Source organism: Euwallacea fornicatus, chromosome 29 (genome assembly GCF_040115645.1).
Source record: "Euwallacea fornicatus isolate EFF26 chromosome 29, ASM4011564v1, whole genome shotgun sequence".
NCBI lineage: Eukaryota > Metazoa > Arthropoda > Insecta > Coleoptera > Curculionidae > Euwallacea > Euwallacea fornicatus.
The window spans coordinates 1,764,432-1,789,639 of NC_089569.1; the positions used below are offsets into that span (position 1 = coordinate 1,764,432).

The 25,208-nt window shown below is 38.8% G+C and overlaps 1 protein-coding gene across 5 annotated transcripts in view; it reads right to left on the reverse strand.

Annotated features, from left to right (window-relative positions):
- LOC136347580 (potassium channel subfamily K member 18) overlaps nucleotides 1-25,208 on the reverse strand; it is a 164,882-nt gene that overhangs the window by 78,852 nt on the left and 60,822 nt on the right. For 4 of the 5 annotated variants that reach the window (XM_066297698.1, XM_066297697.1, XM_066297701.1 and 1 more), the window contains one exon: nucleotides 21,124-21,204. The exons of the other annotated variant lie outside the window; for it this stretch is intronic. The gene's annotated coding sequence lies outside the window, so the exon portion shown is untranslated. The remainder of the gene's footprint in view (nucleotides 1-21,123; nucleotides 21,205-25,208) is intronic. 5 annotated transcript variants of the gene reach the window in all.

Here is a 25,208-nt window from a genome sequence, read left to right on the forward strand (position 1 = left end):
TAAAGCCCAGATGTGGCTCTCTGGTTCCCTTGACAAATTTATCTGGTGCCCCCCATAAATCGGGACAGCGATAATTCAAGGAACCAGTGCCATCACGGTGACCGGGTTTAAACACGTGAGGGTAAGTGCTGCATCGCGGGGTGCGATGCAGCAGACGTATTAGGGATTGTTCCAACGTCTTTAGGGCCTAATTGGTGACCAGCGATAACGCTGATTTATGTTGGGTTTTTTCCCAACAGGGACGCTCTGCATACTTTGAATATAATTTTAAAATGTAGCTCTAGTGAGTCTGCGTACACCTCAAAAAAGAAACAGTTAAAAAGTCTCTTGGCTTCGTCATGACATTCCGAGGCGGTACTCGCGGCCCACCCTGTATAGTCAATTGAGGAGATTGAAATGACTTTTATATCCCGAAAACATTAGGTTTATTCAATAACTACCATTTGTAAATCAACTTTTGGCCACCAGTGTAGTCCCAGTTAATTTTCTTTAATTCGACTCAACCTAAAGCATGTTCCGCTTTAGTTCAGGCAAAAGATTCCAACTCCTAAATCTAAACCTGAATTAAAGGTGGAATCTAATTCAGCCAGAAGCGGAAAGGGAGAAGATTACGAAGGCATAATTCACTTTTGTGAACCAATTTTGGTACGCAAACAAGAAGACCCCAACTTTTTAAAAATATAATTTGGTCAGATGAGGCCAAGTTTGCCAGAAAAGGCTTTTTCATTAGACAAAATAAACATTTCAAACTTGATCATAATCCACATGTATCACCGGAGAAATTGGATTTCAGGAAAAATTCAGTTTTTTTTTTGTCTCCTGAAGGACCCTCGAATAAGTCTAATCGGCAGTAAACGATTTTTTCGAAAATTGAAAAAGAATACCGCACTGGTCGTGGCCATAAGGGGAGATCACCGGCTTGTCGCGGCCAGGAAGCGAGAGGGGAGTCCTTTGAGATGGTAAAGGACTGTGGCATACCTTGTTTAGGTCAGTGATGGAATTCAATTACCTAATTCTCCCGTACTAGTGAATGGTTCATCTATAGTAATGTCGACAGGTAGTTTGTTTATAGGTGTTTACTTGCTCAGATGATTTCATCTCAAGCTTTAGCAAACCACCATTTATTATTGTATTTTTTAAATATTTGTAGGGTTACGTAACTAACCCTGCGCTTTAGTTTCGTGTCTAGTCATTTTGTAAATATGCGTTAAGTGTAAGTTCGATAAGGATTAGACAGTAGGAATTCCCCCCCGCGGTGTCTCCACCTTGTCGTGGTGGGGGGGCTTCACGTCTCCTTCTCCTCGGTCTCCTCGGCAAGATTCTTGCTGGGGGGACGGGGGAGAGGGAGACCGACTAAGAGAGACACAAAAATGAGGTACAATGAGTGTGTTGAAAAACAAAGTACCCCAGGCGGGTGATAGTCCCGCCGCCGGTTCCGACCGGGTGCAAGCCCCGGTGGCCGGCGCAGGCCCCATGGATTCTGGGGGGCGCCAGACCCACTTAACGTGTTTAGAGGAAGGAATGGGGGAGAGGAGGCACTCCATCGATCTGGTCTGGGATGAGACAGAGGGAAAATCGGTGAGAGCGGAAAGAGGGAGGTTAGAGACTGTAGCGGATAGGGTTAAAAGAAGGATACAGGAAGGAAGTAGGAGAACCAGGAGTGAGAATGATAGGAAAAGGAAAAGGGAGGAGGAAGAAGGTAGGGACACGCTGTATAAAAGGAGGGAAAGCCCCGAAGTTTTTATTCTGACGGAAGCCATTAGAGCGATTACAGGAATGGTTGGAAATTTGAGAAAACACATAGAAAACAACACAAAAAAGGAAATTAAGGAATTAACCGGTAAACTAGAAAAAGACAAGTAAGTAACATAAATCAAAATATCATTAAGGAATTTATAAATGAAAACAGATTTGAAAAAGTAGAAAAAATATTCATTGACACAGAAACACAAACGGACAAACAAAAAGGTAAAGGAAAAGAAATAGCTATTCAAACAGGGGAAATAAAAATGGAAAGGGCTAAAAACTTTGATGAGTACTTGGAACTGGTAGACAAAAAATGGAGCGAGGAAAGTTATGAAAAGACATGTTTTAAAGTAGGGAATCCGGTGGTCTCAGAGGAGGAAGGGACGAAGATAGTGATAGTGGGGCCTAAAGATATTAAAATGGATGGTGGAATTCAAGGGGAGTATTGTGGACGATTTCCGGTATTGAGTAAGATAAAAGAAAAGTTTGGGGTGGTTAAACAGACACAAAAAATCAAAACAAAAGATGAGGTGAAGCCAGAAAATAATCAGAAAATAATAAAATTACAATTTGACGGAAGAGAGGAAGATCTATTTGACAGAATGGTGGAACTACGAGCGGAGACTGAAAAAGAGAAGGACAAAAAGCTTATATTGCATGAAGTGGAAGGAATGGAGATAAGAAGATATAGAATAATGATTGAGGGAATTTTTTATGGGACAGAAACAGAAATTAAAATATACACAAGAAAAATGGTTAATATGGGGACTCAAAAGAAAAGAAGGGAGACATATGCACTGATAGTGGAGAAAGATGAAGGTGGGAAAGTAGTAGATATGGTAAAGGGGGTCAAGAAGATGTTGGATGACTGCGAGGAATGTGGTGATATACAAGGTTTACGGACGACTAAAGACGGAGATCTATTAATGATGATGGGACAGGCGAAGGAGAGTGCAAAAATTCTCAAGTTGACGATGCAGGGGAGGACAAGTGCCAGAGTGAGACTGGTAGGACCAGGTACAGGGAGAATGGTGTTGCATGTGAGGGGTATGGATGCGGCGACAACAAGAGAAGAGGTGATGGAGGCGATAAATGACAGGATACCTGAGGCAAGTGAGGGAGAAATAACGGTGAGAAATATGAGGAAAAACTGGGGAGACACACAGGCGGTAACGGTTACGCTGGGAGAAGATTTGGGGAAAAAACTGTTGGAAGAGCCATATATCAGGATTGGAGTTTGTAGGTGTAGGATGGAAAAGAGGATAGAGATAGGAAGGTGCTTTAGGTGTTGAGGACTGGACCATTTGGCAAGAGACTGCACGGGAGTGGACAGGACGAAGTGTTGCTTCGCGTGCGGGGAGGAGGGACATGGAAGCCGTAATTGTAAGGCGGAGGAGAGGTGTATGAATTGTGGGAAGAAGGGACATAGAACAGGGTCAGGAAGGTGTGATGTGTTCAGGAGGGCCATTTGGAAAGTCAAGGAGGAGGAAAGGAGGAGGAGTTTGGCTGCCCCGCCTCTTGGAGGAGTGGGGTAGCTTATTGAAATACCACCCCTCCCCCTGAAGTAATGCCTAGCGGCGGTTCCGGGGGGGACCTAGGGTGAAGAGAGGAGGGTTTTAGTGGGTAGGCACCTCCCCTTGCGGGGAGGTGAATCCCACATAACCCGGTCGACAGTTCAACAGACCGGGTACCTATGAAGGTTTCCCTCCTCTATATAAAAAAAAAAAAAAAAAAAAAAAAAAAAAAAAAAAAAGTAGGAATTACTTTTAAGTTAGAAATACCCCTTGAGGCACGGCACTGGTAGGCATTGGCCAGAGCACGAGAATTTCCCATGCCATGCCTTGTCGATGTTGGAATTGCCCACAATAGACCTTGTCGGTCTCACAGCTGCAGTTCCAATTCCCGGTTAAGACGCCACGATTTGATGCGGCAAATGGTGAAGATGGCACCCTGGTCAAGGTACGCCCATGGTTTATCATCACGGGTGTTGGTACTTAAGGATGGACAAGGCATGGAGGGCTCTCTGCTTTTGCCACTTTTGTGGTAAGCCACTGTAAGCGCACCTATTTCGATGTTCAATTCTCCTGTTTTAGGCATTATTTTTAATTTTTTTAGCACTTTATTTCCCACACGGCCTTTTCACTGTAAAATCTTAACGTTAACGTAACGTTAACGTAAATTTTCCCTACGAATCATTTTAAGTTATTGCTACAGTTGCTTTTCTTAAATGTTCCATAAAGGTTTTATTTAAATTTATGGCTTCGTAGCTAATAACGTCTTCAAACTAATATTAATTGTTATAGTTTTATGTAAAAATACTATTCTAGAGAAAAGCAATTAAATGTATTCAATGAGTATACTTATACTATCTTTTTATTTAAATAATACGATAAAATAAGCATGCCCAAATACTTTTGAGCGGTAGTGTACATACTAGAATTTTAAATGATACATCGTGAGTGTAACAATAGATACTATTTAATTGTCAAATGATTTATTCTTTAACGAATAGCGATCCAGACACAAGTTAATCTGGTGACAACTTTGGACCTTCTTCAACCTATCCTCATTGGATCTCCCCCTTTTTTCGTGATAATGTGCTATCGTTAATAAAGGCGAGCAATCTGTTTAGTCTATGTTAGGATTGCAATAAATAACCATATATGAAACCTGAATCCCTTTCAGCATCCTTAAAGATAGTTTAAGACCTTTATGGTCTTCCAAACGTAACATTCGGCTATAGATTTATGTTTGTTCGGTCCGCGGTATACTAATGATCATCACTCGTAAATGGTCATATAGCTCTAGGTACACACCACTAGGCACAATAGTTTATTGCAATGCGTATACTAAGACGATAAGTAAGAAAAAATAATTTATTGCGATAAATACTGTTTTTTTGTGGATCGTGGTCTGCGTATGCTTTGAATCGTTATATCCCAAATACTGGATTTGGTACAAATCTGATTCAACGCGGGTAGATACTTCGAGAGGTCCTCTACACAGTGTGCAAAAACGGTTACTGTACCAAAATGCAAACTCCCCTAAAACCAGCTAAGTTTTTTGTTTTTTTTTTTTGAGATTTCGGCCCTCTGGCATCAACCGATAAATCTGCAAGTATATGAAAATAAGAAGGTGCTTACTGAAGGACGCACCATTTTGCCCCACGCTGTACGATGAATGGGTCCCGAGATATGACGTTTTAAAATTTTCACCCTCAACCCCGTCCTACTCTTAAATGGTGAGACTCAGGAAGTTGAAATTTTCTGTGGTAAGTCCTTTGAGTGATAGGGACAATTGGTAAAAATTTCAAATCGATCGCCCGTGGGCGCCGAATTGACCCCTTAACCTTACACGGCCTTTCAGCAAGAGACAGGTATAGTCAGTAATAAAAGAAGCAGCGAAATGATATACCGGGTGTGCTATTTAATGTGCCAGAGTTGCTGCTGCGACTTTCTTTTTAAATCTAACTGGCAAAGTCGCGCTGCTGAAAACATTTCAAATCGATAGAGCAAGGCCCGTATTTGTAATCTTCCGAAAGTTCATGTTTGCCCTAAAGGTTTGGCCTACCATCGGCCCCCGAAGCACTCTGTGTACCTACGTACGTACACCGATTTGCAATAAGACGGAGTGGTAGTTCTGGCGGCTATATGATGTCATATGCGCAGCACAACCCGCTGAAAGGGGGAGAATGAACGACCCTTTTCTGAATTACTGAACTAATCATAATGAAATCGGGCTTCAATGGAGCAGCAATCACCAAATAAATCTCCGCGCTCGTATCATCTATTGTAAGGAATCGTCATGAGCGTTTAAGGCCCGGTTTCCCGAAAATCAGTAAATTCCTACGACCCTATTGTTCCAAGATATCTTATGCCGTTTGATTTAAAAGGGTCGTGCATCACATATACTGAAATCAATGAACTGCGAAAGGGTTTCGTATTATTTGTGATCGCAACGAGAAGGGGCGTGTATTGTCGAGGGTCCAAATTGCCAGTTAATGGTGTGCTTGGATTTTTATTCTCCCTACTTCGAAGGGTCGTCTGTGTTGCCCTTTTGACCGCTGATTCCTGTTTTATTGCCGTTAAACTAAGTCCGTACCTTTCCAGCATATTCGTTGGTCGTGGACCAGAGCAGGAGCGTTAAACTGGTTTCAATTAAACGAAACAACGATTATTTCCCCCTTTTCGACCAAAGAACGCCCCGAAGAGATATCTCCTCCGGAGGAATTAGCGGAATTTCTCAATCACGCCATGGAATTTCAGATATTGAAATGTAACGGAGATTCGAGAGCTCCATTGTTTAAAATTCCTCCTTCTTCATTATACCCAAGGATAATGCTTTGGATTGTTTATCGTTTTATTAAGGGAATACTCCTAAATAGGTCGAGCGTTTCGGTGGAAATGGTCCGCCATATTAAAATATATATTTATACACATACATCAACAGGGTGCAGGGACAATGGCAAAAATTTCAATAAATTATTTATTGCCGCATGAAAACAGTTTTTTATCAGTAAATATACGTGCTGGTATTAATTGAATATTTAAAAAAATTCAATTGAGGATTAGGTTCGTCGATTATGGCAAGAGGGCATGTAACGGAACAACAAAATACCTATACAGGGTGTCCCGGATCAAAGCGCAAATGTTTTAACCAAGGTTTCTACCAGTGAAGCTAACAGACACGCGTTTTTCCTTTTTGTCCAAAAGTCGGCCGTTTAAGTTCTAAAGATCTTCGAATATGGGGCCCCATTTGGATGAAATAATTTATGTCGGAAGAGCCCTTCAAAGGGTTTTCGTTAAGCTTGGTGTACAAACATTTTCCGATCGTAGCAATTCACAAATAAAAAAATGAAACATACGGCCTCGCCGTAACATAGATATAAGGGCCGGACTATGAATATGGAGGCCCGTATTTACTCAACCGTTAAGTATTTCGATTAAGTGATTACACTACTGGATTATGCCTTTGGTTGAGCAACTTTTTTGTCTCTTGGAGCCTTTTCACAGAATGCTTCGTTTCCTCATAGCAGTGCTTTTTAAAGAATTCTTATCTCCCTCGGATTAGTCCGTGTCTGCCTAAAGTTATTTATTGAATTATTTGCAACAAAATAGCAAAATTGCACACTAAAAATTGTTCATAGTGACCACGAGTTCCTGGACTTTTCTTAAATGATGAGGGTGATCCTTTCTTGGGGTAACACTCTTTGAATACGACTTTCTGGGATCATTAAGTCACGCTAGGCATTTCTAGAACTACCACTACCAAAATTGAAATTTCTAAGCTTAAACGTTTTTAAGAAGAAAAAAAAAAACGATTTATTTCCGCCATTTGGGGACCCGAATTGAGAACTTTCATACAAAGATCCCCCTCTAAAAAGGGTGGTAGAACACCCCGTCAAAAGATTTGACCACTGTTCCGGAACACCTTGTATTAAAGCTGTAGTGGTAGGAAGAAACCCTGTGTAAGTAAGGTAAATGGAAACAAGTGTCTTGAGCTTCCCCCGCAATACCGAGCGATAAAACCCGAATTTTGGGAAAATGTTGTTTGGCCAGATGAAAGTGAATTCAATAGTTTTGGACCAGAGGGACGAAGAAAAGCATGAAGAAAGACAGAAGAAACGCTAAATCCGATAAACACAATTCCCATACCGTCAAACGTGGAGGAGGGGAAGTAATGATCTCGGGTTGCACGGAGGCACCTGATGTAGGAAATTTGGTATTAATTGATGAAATCATGAATCATCAAGTGCACCCTAATATCTTAAAGGAAAATTTAGTGCGAAGTACGGAAAAATTGGTGTCGACACGCAACTATTACTTTCAGCAAGATAATGACCCCAAACGTAAATCTTACGTAGGAAGCCAGTGGTTGATATACAGGGCGTTTCCTAGGTACGGTACATAACTTCGGGAGCGCATTCTACAGCTAAAATAAAGGTAATTTTGTTACATAAACTATTATATATCCCAAAAAAGCTTCGTTGCGGAAATACAGGGTGTGACAATTTATTAAAAAAATTACAATTTTTTAAATATTTCCGAAACTACTCGAGACATTTTAGTGAAATTTTGCAGGGTTTGGGACTTAGCAACGGTGCGTATATTACGCTAAAAACAGTGGCTGGCGTGTAACCGGTGGCGTGCGGGCAGGATAATTGCTGAATATTTTGAAGGAAAAATGTGGTACGCCACTGTTCTTTTCCAATATTTCCTTCCTTTTTTAATTATGTGTTCGATTTGGAAAAAGAAAGGTTTCTGGACTTTTTTTCGTAGGATGCACCGTTTTCGAGTAAGTAAATAAAAAACATTGTAACTAAATTTTTTCATCCTTTTTTATTATTCTTAAGAGAAGAAATTCTTGTATGAATATATGAATTTTTTTGTTGTGTACTTGCCCGTTTGGTAACGAAATTGTCGACATTTTACTAGTCACCAACACCGTTTATTTATCTGTGCGTGAGACATTAAATTTCAGACAATAAAATTTTCACACCCTGTATTTCCGAAACGAAGCATTTTTGGGATATAGTTTATGTAGCAAAATTACCTTTATTTTAGCTGTAGAATGCACTCCCGAAGTTATGTACCGTACTTAGGAAACACCCTGTATAATACACCACATTTATTAAAGACACCTCCCCAAAGTACCGACCTTAATCACGTAGAGCATCAATGGAATAATTTGGAAAGCCAGATTCGGGAAAACTTGATACGTAATAAAGGTGACTGGAAAAGTGTCGTTTTGGAAAAATGGGAAAAAATGTCACGTGACGGTACAAAACAGGTACCTTTCCCGGTATTAATTGGTTTTCTTCTTGGAAACAGAGTTATTTTATATAAATAAATGAAAAATGGGTACCATGCATTGAGAGGCAATATGCCGGAATGTCCTCTAAAGCGGTAAATCAAAATTTTACAAAAATGAAAAAATGAAGATAAAAGAATATTTAGTTTAAAAAATTAAACACGTTCACCATTGGCGCGCGCAAAAAAAAGTTTGGGGGGGGGGGGGGGACGTGTCCGTGACACGTCTCATCGAACTGTGCACCACTACAAAATTTCATTAAAATACGATAAGAAGTACCGAAGTTATCAACCAAATAAATAAATTTTTTAATAACTAACTCTCTGTACAGCGAGTATAAAACACCAAAGAAAAAAGTCACATAAGGAAACTTATTTTCGCTCAAAGAATCTGTGGTTAGTGGATTGGCCTACTAATTTGTAACACCCTGTATATCGTGGTAATTTCACAAAAAAATTCAAAAGTTTTACGAGTGATAATATGGCGTACCAATACTTTTGGAGTGACTGTATATATCTATCTTAAAGGAAGAGTTATCGTTGGGGGTATGGTCAACATTGACGGTGGAACTAATTTCATTTCCATGGAGCGCTTCTCATGAATATGCCTTTGATTATAGCGATTGATTTCTTCATCCTGCAGTCATTCCCTTCGGAAGAGCCGTTGGACCAAGTTTCGTGCTTATGCAAGACAATGTCCGTCCACATACCCCCCGCACGTGTAGTTCAATATTTCGTGACTGAAGAATCTATCGATGTTTTGCCCTGGCCAGCGCCATCTACAGACACGAACCCCATCGAGCATGTCGGACATGTTATTCGGCGATGGGTCCAACGTGAAAATTCACTTTTTATTACACTTGAGCAGCTTGTTTTATACCAATTGATCAAAACGATATCGATGCGCCCATTGTGGTTACGAACGGGCGATGCAGTCATATTAGACAGTAGGAGGATACCCCCATTGTAGTTTTTTTCATTATTTGTTGAATTTATAGTGAAATCGTTGGTTTTCGTGTGAAAATAAGTAACTTGTGATTTTTTGTTAGAATCCCGAAACCGTGCTGACGTGGGCGTCTTGAAAACGACCCCTGAGGATGATTCACAAAGTGCATACAGCTTTTTCAATGTACTTTACATGTACAGTGGTGGCCATAAGTATGGAATATTTTTTATATCATGGTATGGAGCGTGCCATCTTAAGTAAACTCAACATTTTGTGGCATACCCCTTAGCATCTCGGACAGCCTGACATCGACGCTGCGTTGACTCAATTAGATTCTGGCACGTCGAGGAAGAAATGTTTTTCCATTCTTCTTCTATGATCCTCCACAGTTCTTCAGTATTCGACACGTGTCTTTGTCTAATTTTTCGTTTCAAATCGTCCCACACGCGTTCGATGGGATTCAAATCGGGAGATTGTGAAGGCCATCCCATAACATCTATCTGCTTTCCAATAAACCAATTTTTAATCAACCGCGAACCATCAACCTGTCCTGTTGGAACCGCCATACCAGCGGTGTTTCTTCCTCGGCAAATGGAAGCATGTGCTGCTCTAGGATATTTTTGTATAAAAACCGATCCATTAGTCCATCAATTTTGACTGATAGGCCAACTCCAAATCTCAAAAAAGATCCCCACGCCATTAAACTCTGACAGCCATGTTTAACGGTGGGCTGTTGGTACTTGGGATCAAAGCTCTTCCCTGTTGGTCGCCGAGCTTAAGTTTGTCCATCCGAATCAAACAGTCTGCTTTTGGTTTCGTCACTGAAAAGGACGGAATTCCGTTTTTCGGGCGTCCAAAACAGACGTGAGCTTGCAAATTTAATTCTGGGCACCTTCCGGTTTTTTTTGGAAATTAATGGTTTCTTCACTGAATCGTCCAAACAATCCAGTATCACATAGACGACGCCTCGCAGTACGATCACTAATTTCAATGCCACTATTAGTTGTAATTTCATCTTTTATTAATCGCGATGATTTTTCGGGATCTTTGGAGTATATGATTTTAATACGTTGATCTGTTGTTTCTCTGGGACGTCCTGTTTCCGGACGGTTTTTTACGGCGTTGAATGCCCCAAACTTCCTCAAAATTTCCGATACACACCCCTGGCTCACATTAAATGTCTTTGCGATGTCCTTTTGATTGGCTCGGTCATTGGACACCTCCACCATTCGTGATCGAAGATCTTCCGAAAAATTTTTTTTTTTTTTACCATTTCGGCTTCGAATTTTATCGAACTGTAACACTCGGTGGTGAATGCTAAATGCAAAATAAATTCGAATCTATGATATTTCATACTTTCGTCCATCTGAAAAAATTTGTTTATCGGTGAAATTTTTGATATCAACGTTCTATAAATTCTGTATGGTTTGAAATGTAGAATCGACCGAATCCCAATTTAAATATACCGGAATGGAAGAAAAAAAGTGAAGGTCCTTTAGCTAAATAGAGTTTCAGAAAATATTCCATACTTACGGCCACCACTGTAATTTCAATGTGGTGTGGGAAGAATGGAAACGTTAATTGCCAAGACAATTTATGGATATGCCAAAAATATTATGAACTTTTAAACACGTGGAAATCCCCGCTGGCAGCACCTTGCACGCTTTATATCAATATTTAATTAAAATTGAATTTTCCACTTGAAGAAAACGCCGGATATTAAATTTAGTGCCACATTTCAGTTTTGCTTTGGAATTGTTAAAAGATTCTCCTTGTTGTATAATTATCAAATTTCGAACGCATGCGCATACAGTGGCGGTCATAATTATAGCAACTTTTAAAAATTTTAAATAAGACGTGTTTATTCGGCTAAACCCAATATACAGTTACTCACAAAGTTGACCGTACACAATGCGAATATTCATAAATTTGTGAAATATAAACGTTTTTTTTTGTTTTTTTTTTTTAAATCTACAAGGCGAGTCTTAAGTAACGGGACACAGAGCAACGATGGATTTATGACGTAAAAATAATGCAATATATGTAGGCTTTTTCTTTTCTTTCTTAACTTGTCTTGGGTTTTATTTCTGAGTTTTTACAATTAGGGGCTTACTTACTAACTTAACTAAGAGGATACACGCGTTCCTTCACGACACTCCCGACACCTCACCGAATCGTCACCTCGAGAAAAAAGAGAGAGCGTCCCAGTTTCTCCAACACCTTAAATGCTACTTTCTGGGGCAATAAACCAGCGGCGTACCCTAACCAGAGACCGATTCCCGATCCGCCATGTTGGCAGCCATATCTGAACATCACAAACCATCCTTTGTCAGAACCGTTGTCGGCTGTCCTTCCTGGTTCCTGTTCCTGGTTCTAACAAGGAGAGGTTCGACTTTCTTCTACTTCATGCGGCTCTCAACCAAGGATAATTACTGGGAAAATTCCAGTAATGCTGCGAACCACATGAACTCAGTGACCATACACATGGGCGTATCATCAGGGTACCTCACTCTGTATTCCCCTAACCCAGCCTAAATTATAGCTACTTTACAATGTACATCCTCCTATTTGCATCTCGATTTGGTCAGACGGCAACAATTATACTTGTTAATTAATATTTACAAAATATTGCAGCGATCTGACAAACGGATCCTACATATAGCTAAATTTATGTTATACCAAAAGTTGAAAATAACTGAGATACAGGGTGTCAAAGTTGAAAAATTAAATCAAATTTTCTTTAATATCTCTGGAACAGTTCGGGCTAATTTCACGAAATTTCTTATGTAGGGGGTTTTTGGAGATGATCAATTCAAATTTATCGACGATTTCGGTGTATCTTCTAGAGGGTGCCACAATCGACAATTAGGAGTCATTTAAGCCGTTTAAACTTTTTTGTGTCACGGCGTATGTCATTTTGTCCTCATAAAATTTGCTCCCCCACCTTTTCTAGTTAAAAAAGTTATACCTTATTGGTGTCGCTAGGAGCAGCGATTTTCGAAAAATTCAATTAAATAACTTAAATTCCCATTTTTTTCTACTTGTTGACATGTAACAACATAATTTTTTTGCATTGTTAAAAAAGCACAAAGATTATATGAAAACAATTTAATACCGTAGGTTCGTTATTTTGTGCGAAAATCGTCACTCTTTGACGTTTTTGACGACTTTAAAAAGCTGTAACTCCTTTATTTGCGGTTCGATTTTGATCAAATTTTCAGGATATATGAAGAAAAATCCTCTCTGCAAGAATGTTAAAACCACATTGAAAAATTTCCACCGCACAAGAAGTTTTCAAAACGCAGTTTTTTTTTAAACTCTGGAAAGCACTCCAAAAGTTAAATTTTCAAAAGTTGCTCAATTACGCAAATTGAGTTTCGGTTTGAATTTTCATTATACAAAATTTGAACAAAATCAGTCAAAAGTCACGGTTTACAGAATTTTTTTTCGGCTGTACGGATACTTTTTTGAGTGACTGTATTTATCAAAACAACTTTTTTTGAAAATTCTTTTAAGACTAAGAGGTTTATTCCAAACACGTTCATCTGAGTGAGTTATTGTGTTAATGTGACAGAAATGGCAAGCAAAAGGGTGCAAACCGACATCGCGACGCGAAAATTAATATTAAAATTATATGCTACAGGGAAAACAATGCGTGAAAACGGAAAACTAACAGAAAGGACACATTCCACAGGACAGTGGATAATAAACAAATATCGGTATGAAGGATTGGTACAAGACGAGCCTGAAAGAGGACGAAAAAAGTTGCTCTCTGATAAGGATGGACGATTCATTGTAGACATCTAAAGATTAACCCGAATAAAAATGTACCTAAATTAGCAAAAGAAGTATCCCAGAGAATTAGCAAATCTGTGTCGACTGAAACAGTAAAAGAAGGGTTCTCAGAAAAAGTGGATTTAATGGCAGAATAGCAAGAAAGAAACCTTTCATATCAAAAATTGATAGACAGAAATGGCTTGATTTTGCAAAAAAAACACCTAGAGAAGCCTTTAGAGTCTTGGAATAGCGTCATTTTAACAGATGAAACAAAAATAAATTTATTTAGATCGGATGGAGGACGAATCGTATGGAGGAAACGAAATACGCAACCGCAGGAGAAGAATATCGTGAAAACAGTGAAACACGGAGGTGGATCATTAATATTATGGGGTGCTATGGGAGCGAATGGTATCGGTAACCTACATCAAATTACTGGAATAATGGACAAAAATGTGCACCTCGATATTTTAAAAGCGAATTTGCGACCGTCCGCTGAAAAATTGGACATGCCCAGAGTTTTTTATTTCCACCGAGATAATGACCACAAACACACTGCCGGCATTGTCAGGCTTTGGTTGATACATAATGTACCGCGATTATTAAATCCTCCACCTCGATCGCCAGATCTCGATCCAATTGAGAATTTGTAGAAAATTTTAAAGAATTAAGTACAAAATTACAGGTGCAGTAATTTAAAAGAATTTAACAAAAGTAGTCTATAATTCATGGGAAAACGTTTCTTCGGATGTGACCAGAAAGTTGATAGAATCCATGCCGCGTCGCTTGAAAGCAGTAATTGAGGCGAAGGGGGGTGCCACCGAGTATTAATAATTAGTAATAATCTTTTTTTTCCAAATTTATGCAAATAAATCAATATTTGATATAAATCTTTACTTTTGTACGGTTAATTTTGTGCCTACATTTTGCGTTATTGTTTTTGTTTTATTTTATATTTTTTTGAATTTAAACCGTTTTTGTTAAATTTTCGTAGCGTATTATATACATTGACTTTCAAGAAAACCGCAACACCAAGAAGAACACATTGTACACGTTTGAAATTCTGGCATTACGTTGGGTAATAGACAAAAACGATTAAAATATCAAAAGAAAATTATTGTGAATGAGTGAAAAAATTTAATAATAATTTAATAATGGGTGGTATCTCCTCTTAAATTAATACATTCCTGTGAGCGACGTGGCGTGCTTAAAATTAAATCGTCAATATCTTCCTGTGGTATTGTATCCCAGGCAATCTGCACCTGCTCGCGGAGTTCATCTATGGTCTCTGGAGGGCGAGCTAAACGTTGAAGTCTCCGACCCATTATATCCCATACATGCTCTATTGGGGACAAATCTGGAGACCGAGCTGGCCAAGGCAAAATATCCAAACTTTCAGCTTCCAAATACCTCAAAGTATCGTTGGCTACATGTGGTCGCGCATTATCCTGTTGAAATGTGCTTCCAGGATGGTCGCGCATGTACGGTACAAGAACCGGTTCTGAGACGCTATTAATGTACCTCTGAGCATTTAATCTATCATAAATGAAAACAAGAGGAGACCGACTACCATGCTGGATGGCACCCAAACCATGACACCCGGTGTTGAACCAGAATGACGCCTTTCCAAAAAATCCAAATTTAATCGCTCTCCTCTGCGTCTTCTAACACGTAACCGTCCATGAGATCGCCATAAACAAAATCGGCTCTCATCACTGAACGCGATTCTTCTCCACTCATCCACCCATTGCAGTCTCAGACGACACCACTGCAGTCGGGCCACCCCGTGGTTTCGTGATAATGGAAGCCGACGCATAGGACGATATGAATTTAGTCCAAAACTTCGAATTCTGCGATACATCGTACTAAGGGTGACCCTTCGATTTAGGGTGGCCACCCAGTTAGCACAAAGAGACGGAATTGTTTCAAACGGGGCGCCGGTCGCTGAACGACGAAGTCGCCGGTCTTCGCGTCATTCTCGGACGGCCACAACCACGATGACGATTCACTGACCCTTCGTTAGACCAATCTCTCCAAGCTCTCTTTACAAGTCTAAAATCATACCAAAATTTCAAATACATACAATGTGTTCTTCTGTGTATTGCGGTTTTTTTGAAAGTCAGTGTATGTTATACTCGTTTGCAACGAACATAGATTTTTAAAAAACATAAAAATGTGTAGGTTTTTTTTTATTAATTTATGAATTTGCGAATCATGTACGGTCAGTTTCGTGAGTAACTGTACGTTTTTATATTATTTATCTTCCGCATCCGTTGATGTTTAAAATTCATCCAAATGAAATATCAACAATACCTATAAGAAAAGACGTTTTATATTCTAAATTAAATCGACGATTTTCATTATGGCTCGAGGTAAAAACAATCTCATTAGAGATCATGAAAATGAACATTGAACGGTGTAAAAGTGGCGAGCGGCAAAGCGAAATTGTAAAGAGTTTGGGTGTGCCCCCGAGTCAATTGTATCTCGAATTATTCACAAATTCAGACAAACTGGAAGTGAAGCAGTTGCAAAAAAATCAGGAGGCACAAGGAAAACTACAAAAAGAGCTGATAAATGGATAATTCGAATGTGTCAAAAAAATCCATTTCTACCATCCACTCATATGAAATCACATTTAGAGGAAACGGGCCTAGCTCATATCGGGTCCAAGACCATAAAAACAAGATTAGTGGAAAATGGATTATTTGGTAGGCGACCAGCGAAAAAACCATTGCTGTCTAAGAAGAACGTGAAAGCCCGACTTCAATTTGCGCAGAATCACCAACACCGGACATCTTAACAGTGGAAATTGGTAGTTTTTGGTAGTCAAATTTAACTTATTCAAAAGCGATGGCCCATCACACGTCAAACGACCCAAAGGCGCGAAGTTGCAAAAGAAGTTTGTTGCACCAACCGTAAAACATGGAGGAGGTTCGATTATGGTTTGGGGTTGTTTCTCTGGTTTTGGTATTGGTCCGCTTCACAAAATAGAAGGTCGCATGGATCGATTCATGTACCGAGATATCCTCAGGAATCATTTACGACCCATACCTTGAAAAAACCATGCCACTAAGAAGCATTTTCCAACGAGATAATGACCCCAAACATAAATCGGAACTTGTTTCAGAATGGTTGAGAGAGGAAAGGATAGAAGTTCTTGCTTGGCCGTCGCAATCTCCCGATCTCAATCCCATAGAAAATTTGTGGGAATATGTGGATAATAAAATTCGGAATAATACATATTCCAATCTACAGGATTTATTTCAGGCACTTCGAGAAGTCTGGAAGAGTATTGATAACAATTACATCGACAATTTAATAAATTCAATGCCACGAAGACGTGCAGAAGTTATTCGGCAGGGGGAAGGGGGGAGAGGGGGGGGGGGGCATTATACAAAATATTAATTATTGAACAGTTTTTTTGGAATTTGTTGAAGTTTTATTACTCTTTATAATTATTTTGGAATAGTTGCTATATTTTTGTCCAGGTCGAAATGAATATATTATTTTGTATTTTTGTATACAAATTATTATTGTTTTATTGTTATATACTTCTATCATAAACAGTCATTGTAGGATCATATTTTCAAAACCTATTTTGAATTTAGACCATTAAATCTAAATTATTTGAAATAGTTGCTATAATTTTGACCACTACTGTACGTAGATAAATTCGGTTAAATATTCTGACGTAAGGAATTTGCGATTCAGTTATTTATCAGTAGTCATAGGGCACCGTGTATTGTACTGATAACAATGTTAATTTTTTTCCCTTTAAAAATTATCCGGCAACCGCGTGTCCGGTTATACTAAATATCAACCTCATGATTCGCTTTTGGCACTTTAAATCGGAACCAAGCAGACAATTAACGAATGAACGATTCTGTTAACCTCCACAGTTAATAAAAGTCGTTTTTCGTAATCTGAGTTGTAGATTTTAATGAGTTCAGGTGACACGGCCGAAGTTCTCCTGATGACGTAACGCATCTGTCATTAATTGACGATGTCAACTGTCATTTCCGTTTGAAAGATGCTAACGTGACAGCAAAAACATAGTTGCCAAATAACTGCGAAGCATGACAAATAATCATTCGTGCAAATCGACGATATTTACATCGATCCTCATAAATTATATTATTTTATCGGGCGCTTTAAAAACCAGTTATCAGTTCGAATGATAAATTATGCCATTTGCGAGTATTCAACCGGCGACTTCTTCGCATTGCAATCGTTACTTTCTAGGCATTATTGAGTCTTTGCAAAAACTAATTATTGCTTTAAACGAACCTTGACAACTTGGCTTTTAATTTATTCATTTAAAATGTCAACTCAATTTCCTCAAGTCGCAATACGAAACTTTGCGAGACTGTTTTCCCGCACTAAAAACGCCGGAATTAATTGAAAACATCTAAAACTTTCCTTTATTAAAAAGCATATTAAAATTTCACCCGTTCCAGTTTTCAATTTACCGGGCCACAGAAAGTATGTTGGCGCTGTGGCTTTTTTCAGCGGAAAAGTCCTAATCATACGGATGAATCCCTTTGGACCGTGGGAGATTAAAATTTAACCCTACGGTTAAAATTTGCCCATTTACATTTGTTTTTGCGAAGAACCACCCAAAAATTTTCTCGCCTAATCCCGCATTAAAATTAAAGGAACACAAAGGATTACGTGTGTATTTTTCACTAGCCTCTTTCAAGTGAAAAAAAGGCCCTAAATTTATTTTAAACTATGTTAGTCATACTGCTATTACCGTGCTCGAGTGTAGGTCGGTGCAGTTGCAGCGAGGTTTTTCCGTCGCTTCAATGTGCTCCTCAACAGGTGGGACTGAGATGAATAACTGTACCAAAAGCAAAAAACACCCGCTAGTGAATAAGTCGGTAATAGTAAGGATGGTCAGCTTCCGGAGCATTCTACCTATAGATTCTAGGTGGCAGAACTAGCTATCTCAGTGCCTTCTGGGCTTCAGAATATTTTGATGTTTCATACGTTTGGGAAAATCGATTATGAAAGAATTTTCTTCTTTCGATTTTGGTGCATTGAAATTGTTATATTTTCTATCTCTTAATAACGCGCCATTTCCAATATGTGTTTCCAACGTTGACACGGCAAGGCCTTGTCTCTCTGTGGCATAAAAATATGTTTAGTTTCATGTGAAATCTGAACGATTTTAACCAGTCATCTACGAAACACTGAATTGCTAACAATAGTTTGAGCAGATTGAGTATCCTTATGCGGTTACGCTCTTTTAAACAAAAACTCAAATGTATTGCACACTTCTTCCGTACTTCCAGTGATTACCAAATATTCCGATTCGGCCGGTGACAAAGTCGTGCTCATTTTCGTTTAACATCTTCACAAAATGGTGACCGAAAACTGTATCTGGCAAATGGGTTTCGGTCATTCACTTCAACTTATTCGGTCAAATCTATACCATCCTACGACTAAGTCCATAAATCCATTATTCCCTTTTAAGGGATCGCAAAACACGTTTTACAGCTAACCAATGTTGAAAGGTTCGCCCGGTATTATGAAAGCGGTCTACTGTGCGGAAAACAAATCAATAAGTGCACTATAGCAAATATGTTGCACAGTTTAAAATCCCGGCTTGTTAAATGTGGTCAACCTGGACCTCAAAATCCTTCGAAACAAGTGCATCATCTGTCCATGTGTAAACGATTAACTGGAATGCCCCCGAGTCCAGTTTCGAGTTTTCAACTCTTATTAATTCGTAATAAATAGCGTTGGGGTAGGGATTGAAGGAAATACCCACAGCGTCGCCTTTTACCTTGCCGTTGCTGCGGCTCAACAAGTCATGCAAAACAGCGGGAAACTCTATAACCAAGTTCGGCGCTAAAGTGAAAATAATGTAAATGAATCAATAAGAACATTACATAGAATATATTTCAGAATTAAAATATCGGCGGATTAGTCAATATTACGCTCTGGAAATTGGTGCCGGACCTGGCAGCGCAGTTCAGTACTGCGTTACTAGACTTATCGAGCTTCAGCAATGGGAACGTAGAGGGCAGCACTACAGGTATTTTCTGCAGTTCCCAACCTCACAACATTCACACGCCAATTCTCGCTTACGTACGTATGTACACTACCGTCGATAAGTATTTGCCCACCTTGAAATTTTCATTTAATCACATTATATCTTAAAATTTATTACAGATATTATTTAGAACTTATTTTAAATACAAATTGCCTTTATTTCCAAACTTCGTCTTAAACATTAGCCTCGTCAATATGAGCACCTTTATTTTTTATAACTGTTGCACATGCCCGTGGCATTCTTTCAAGTAACTTTGTTAGCGTTTTACTTGATATTAAACGCCATGCTTCTTGCAACATCCTCCACAGGGATTCCTCAGATGATAGGCACTTGCTTCTTATCCTCCTGTCGAGCTCATCCCACAATAATTCGATGGGACTGAGGTCAGGCGACTGTGGTGGCCACTCCATCACCTCAAGTTTATTTTCGGTTTTTAATTGATTCAAATAAGATTTGCAGAGTTTGGATTTGTGTTTCGGATCGTTATCCTGTGGAAAAATAAATTTCTGCCCGAAAATACGACGTCCAGAGGGTAACATTTGTTTCTTTAAAATTTCCAAATATTGTTCTTCATTATTCCGTTAAATTCTGGGGTGGGCAAATATTTATGGACGGTAGTGTATGTGTGCGATCGACTGGGGATGGATGGAACTGCTGAAAAGATCAGACCGAAAACCAATCGTCGGGGGCTCCAGTCAATCGTACATAGATATCAAAATGATGTACTTGTCGAAACGTATCGAGAGCTATCGATTTTCTTGCTGAAGTAATTTATCAAGAACTATGTAAATCCTCGCTAAAAAATCTACTGTTTTAAAGTTGCATTATTTTTCTTGTGAAATTACCTACTGAAATGAATCTTTCATTATCGGCATTCATTCTGAGCCATCAATAACGCGAAAGCGTGGCGCCTAAATACGAAAGTGTGTATGATAACCAGTAAGTGGTAATAAAACGACAAAAGAGGCCGGCACGAAATCCATCAACATCACTAGAAATTACGTAATATTTTTTGAAAATTGCCTGTTGCGCCGTAAAGATAATTTTTAATGACGTTGCGCCTAACGTTTTATAGACATTCTTTTTAATAGAGCCCCGGCTAATCTACACGGTTTTTTACCTTTTTTTAAAAGCTGACGGCACGTAAAAGGAATTACCCCCGGTTAATTTTACTACGGCCATTTGCCTGATGGTATAACGAGGCACGTGCAATTACCACTAAGTAGATGCATGCACATAAAAGGAACTATGTAAACCCCTAACTGGAATTATTATAAAAGATAGCGCCATCTTTTGATGGCGACCAGAAGTTTGCTCCGTTTACACTACAAACCGCTAGGTGGCGCCAAATGAGCACGCAATTTATTTGCGCTAAAAACGTACTTGATTTTGTTCGAACTCTCGTACATAATTCCTTCAATAAATCGACTAACTCGATACCGGGATACCGCGCTTGTATTCGATAACGTTCACATTAACCAGGGGTTAAGTATCTATCGTGTGGCCCTAACGATGTGGAATATTAAGGGGCAGATATAACCCTTCGAGATAAATTAGGTATTGACCTCCGGACATTTGTCTCCGACGTTGATGTGCCAATTAGTTGATGCTGTTAATTACTCATGAAATCAGTGCGGAGGTCGGAATGATAAGAGAATCGGAAAGGAAAACTTTCCTAATTGCGCTAATAAAAGAAATTGGGTTTTCACATCTGTCCGGGTGTTTTTTCTATCAAAAACTTTAATGACTATTTAACTTGCCATTAAGCAGTTAGCTTTCAAACTTACCTGAACTGAACTTGAACGGCGGGGGAAACTTTCACTGTTAGATAGGATTTCGAGGGCGAAATGTGTCATCGGAGTGCGGACCTGCAATTAAATTAGTGCATTTGCGAAATTGGATTTCCAGTTGGAAATAGGTGAGTTAATGGCCGGTCGGGCATTAACGACTTTAAGTTCGGCTGAATTTCATACAAGAATTTTTCGATTGGTAATAATTTACGAAATAAAACAAGACCTATTCAAACATATTCACGCTTCACAAATAGTCAAACTGGGAATTAAACAAACGTGCCTCGACATAACTGAGTATTTACTTTGCTTTTAAATTCGGGAAGAGCACTCGAGAAGCCTCCCAAATCCTCGAAATAACTTGAAACGTTTCCGTTTGTATACTTAAACTGTTTAGTTTTCTTCTGCTCTGACAGACTAATGCCAAACATTGTAAGAATCTTGATTGGTGTCTAATATCATTGAATTTTGCTTAAGATTTGCCAAGCAGCGCAGCTTTCCCAGCTTTGAATTAAGCCTTAATTAAGTCTCAGACCGAATGAGTAGTTTAATATTTTGCACTTTTTCTTCTTGAAAGTTGGAAAGAACAAAGAGGCGCTATCTTAGGGAAAGTTGTCCATAGGAACTTTGGCAGATTTTATTTTCCTCTTTTCAATGCGCGGGGAATTTATTGTCCTGGTTATTAGGAAAAAGAGTTGGAACGGGGACTAAAATATCGCACTTTGGGGAAATTTTGATGGGGCGCGAACAATGCTCCAGAATTCACCGGAGGTTGATGCATAGTAAAAACTTGAAAATTTAATTAAAAGTTTTGTATGCCGTGGAAATTCCATGATATGGCATAATTTATGACAAATCTGGCTTGAATGGTTGCAGAGACAAGTCAGTAGTAAACCACTGCCGGGGTTACTGATAGCAGTGCACTTGAAGGGGTTTTGCGGTAATTTAGTGTTTATTTGGTGGAAAGGTCCGGGCACGAAGTCGCGTTCGGCCATTAGCTTCAGGTTGAAAATGCGGTCAAAACGAGCCCCTAACTGTCCTCAGACTCCATCAGCCATACTGCTCGCTCCCACCTTTCTTAGTAATATCGCAGCCGGGGACGTTTCGTGATCCTTTCGACTCACGGTACTTTCGGACTCGAATCAACCCTTTTCCCCCTGATTCAGGTGAAATTTGGTCCCTTAATGAAAAATAACGTTCTCGTTCCTTTCGTGTTTATTTCCGTATCTTCGCGTTTGCTACCGATTCCCCATATTCGACCACATTTGAAGAGCTTCTGTGCCACGAATTGCGTCTCTGGAAACAATGTCGTATTAAATTAAAAGTTTGATTTCCAGTTTAAAAACTGTTGGTTAAAATGAAACCCAAATTAAGTCCCATAAGTTAAAAAATTTAGCGGAAAAGCTCGATTCAACCCGCTGTGCTTTCAAATTAAGGTTTGTTTTTCGCGGCAGCAATTTTATTTCAGAATTTCCTTTCCGAATTCAGAACGACTCATAACTTTTCTTTTCCCGTAAAAACACGGAGTTTAATTGAAAAATATTAAAATTCTACATTATTTCGAAATGAAAGTAAAAAGGGGATGCCAATGAGTGTTTGTGTGTACAATTTGCAGCCAATCAGGAAACAAACACTTACAATTCGCATTTAGTCGACCCTCGGGAATGCGAAGTGCAACTTTCACTAAAAACTTTGCAGAGGGAAACCAGCAATTTGGAAGTGCCATTGTCGGATCTCGACCGCTCTAAACTTGTATGGGACTAGAGGTTGAAAAACCTGAGAGCATGCTTACTGAGATGGAATCAATATCGAATTACCGTTATCAGGAAATTTTTAAAACTAAAGTTTCTTTCAGATAAATTTACCTCATTTTGAGATTTTTTTCAGTTCCGGGCGCATTTGAAAACACGTCACCATCATTAGTAATCCCTGAACAAGATTCAATAAAAGCGCCTTTTTCGCTTATACCAGGCAAATCTCGCAATCAATCGGGAATTTAAAACAGTCACGACGTAAACCAGATACAAAACCGAATGGAAAATCTCCATATAAGGCCCATTTGTATGGTCCTGCTTATTCTGCTGTAATTCGGCGATAAAGGCAACTGCACTGTTCGAATTGATTTTTGCTTACTAAAAGTTATTACCCCTTCCATTAGCCCCTCTACTCGAGGGAAACTTCCAAACATATCGCATTATATTAGGCTTGGAAAATATCGATTAACTAAACAATGCTCTGACCTTCCTGGCACGTTGTTATGTAAACATTTCAACCCTATAAAAGATTTCGGAGATCCAGCCATTACAAATACGATACAAACCCCAAGAAAAGCAGGGGTTTAGAGCTTTCTATTGAATCTAGATGTACTATAAATAATCCGTTTATTTACAGATCCTCACGTTTATTTAATTTATTGAGTGGGAGAGCTGAGCTGAAAGGAGGGAGCGATTCTATTCAAAAACCTGAGTATTAAGTGAAATTCCGTTGTAAATTATGTTATGCTTTATTTATTTGTTTTTGTCTATGTGTACTTATTGCGCTTAATCCCCTATTAATGAATCTTCAGAATTGACGACTATAAAAGATGCTTTTTAGCCTCAATAATATACTTTATGCTTTCGTTTAGCGTTTATTTTCGGAGTTTGAATAAAAGTTTTATTCTCAAATCGGTGTTTTGACGTTATTTGCAATGAAATTTATTGGGGAAACGCATATGTAGCTTACAGTAAAAGTGACATGTTTAGTAGTAACGATCTGCTGTAAAATCGGGATACTGCTCTTGATTCATATTCAAACTAGGTAATTTTATTTATATGGGTCATGGAAAACTCTTTTTAAACTAAAACATGTCAAAACTTAGCTTATTATGCGGCCTTGGAGCCTCGGAAGATCAATTCCAAAATTCGCAACGGTTAGGAAACAGCATTGATTTCCGTGAGACCTTGCGGCTATCAAAATTTTCGAATTTTCACAAATAACTCGAAAATGGTAAATTTTTTATATAAGACCTATTCCGTAAACTAGCCTTAAAATCTGACGATAAATCCGAAAATGGCAAAAAAATTGGGGTGTTCCATTTAAAAAAACATAATTTGGTACTACCACACTTTTGTGACAGACCCTGTACATTTGAAAATAATTTTAAAATACGTGCCTTTTATTCCCCAAAAACTTTACTAAGACAAATTCCCTTCCAAAACTTATATTTACTAAGATATCGCACTTTGACGCACTAATGAGCAACCCTGTATATACAGGGTGTTTCCTAACTACGTGCAAAAAATTTAAAGGCGTAATCCTCGATTGATTTTGAGTCAAAAATGTCTAATAAACATATGTCCGCAAATGCCTTGTTTCCAAGATACAGGGTGGTGACTGAAAGACGTTGAAAAAGGTTTTAAAGGTCTCTAAAGGTTTGATGGTATTTACTAACTTGTTTATTGTTAGTTTTTTTGCTACTTCCACTACTACAAACAAGATAGTCAGTGTTATTTTGGTGTTTTACTCTCTAAAGTGGAAGAATTTAGTTCTGTGTCCCAAAAATCAGATTATACCTCAGTTTTGAAAATTTTTCAAATGCCCAATTACACTAACCAAGAAATGGCCAATATGGTTTTTGTTTACGGCCTTGCTGATGGTAAGTGTTTTTCTAAAATTCAAACACCCAAATTAAGTCATTTTGGAAATAAAATCTCTTTTTCTTGTCACATTTCAACACCCTGTATCTTGGAAACAAGGCGTTTGCGGACATATGTTTATTAGACATTTTTGACTCAAAATCAGTCGAGGATTACGCCTTTAAATTTTTTACACGTAGTTAGGAAACACCCTGTATATGTAATAGGACACACGTAAAGTATTTGTTTCCTCTTTCGATCATTGAAGCACCCCAGTGCCCTGCTTTTGCCGTTTCTGCGATTTTTACAGCGTATGGTACAGGCAAATGCGCAAAAAGTGGCCACTTAAAGACGATCTTAGAGGGGAACAGAGCCACCAGGCGACGAAATACTCTCCCTTTGTCTCTTTCATTACAAAACAGATTTTTTTCGGTCTTCTGTCGAGTTTTAATTTAGAAAATAAAG